Genomic DNA, 487 nt, shown 5'->3' on the forward strand with positions numbered 1-487 from the left:
CATTTTTAATCTGAAATCCAAAATGCTACATTTTCTTTGAGTGTCAGAACACTGCTCAAGAAGTTTTAGAGTTCAGAGCACTCCAAATTTCAGATTTGGGGATTAGGGATGCTCAACGTGTATATATAGTTCAGATCTACAAAAAGTATGCATGAGGGGGTTCAATCCCCTCATTTCTTCAATGAAATAATGGCCAAATTTTTTCTAAATTTTGAAAAAAAATTACAAGCTCTCAGATTCAATATGCCCAATAAATAAACATGCTCAAGCACAAGAAACATGAAGAAAATATTGTAATAGCACCAAGTACATCATATTCAAATTGCTCAAAACCAATTTTAAAAATAAAGGAGAAAACAGATATGCCACATACACAGGGACAAAGATAAGGATGACAGCATATTTCTCATCAAAAACAATGCAAGAAGAGAGTGGAGCAACATCTTTAATGTATTGAAGGGAACAAAAAAAACTGTCAGCCTGGTGC

Source organism: Colobus angolensis, unplaced genomic scaffold (assembly GCF_000951035.1).
Source record: "Colobus angolensis palliatus isolate OR3802 unplaced genomic scaffold, Cang.pa_1.0 Scaffold35, whole genome shotgun sequence".
Lineage (NCBI taxonomy): Eukaryota > Metazoa > Chordata > Mammalia > Primates > Cercopithecidae > Colobus > Colobus angolensis.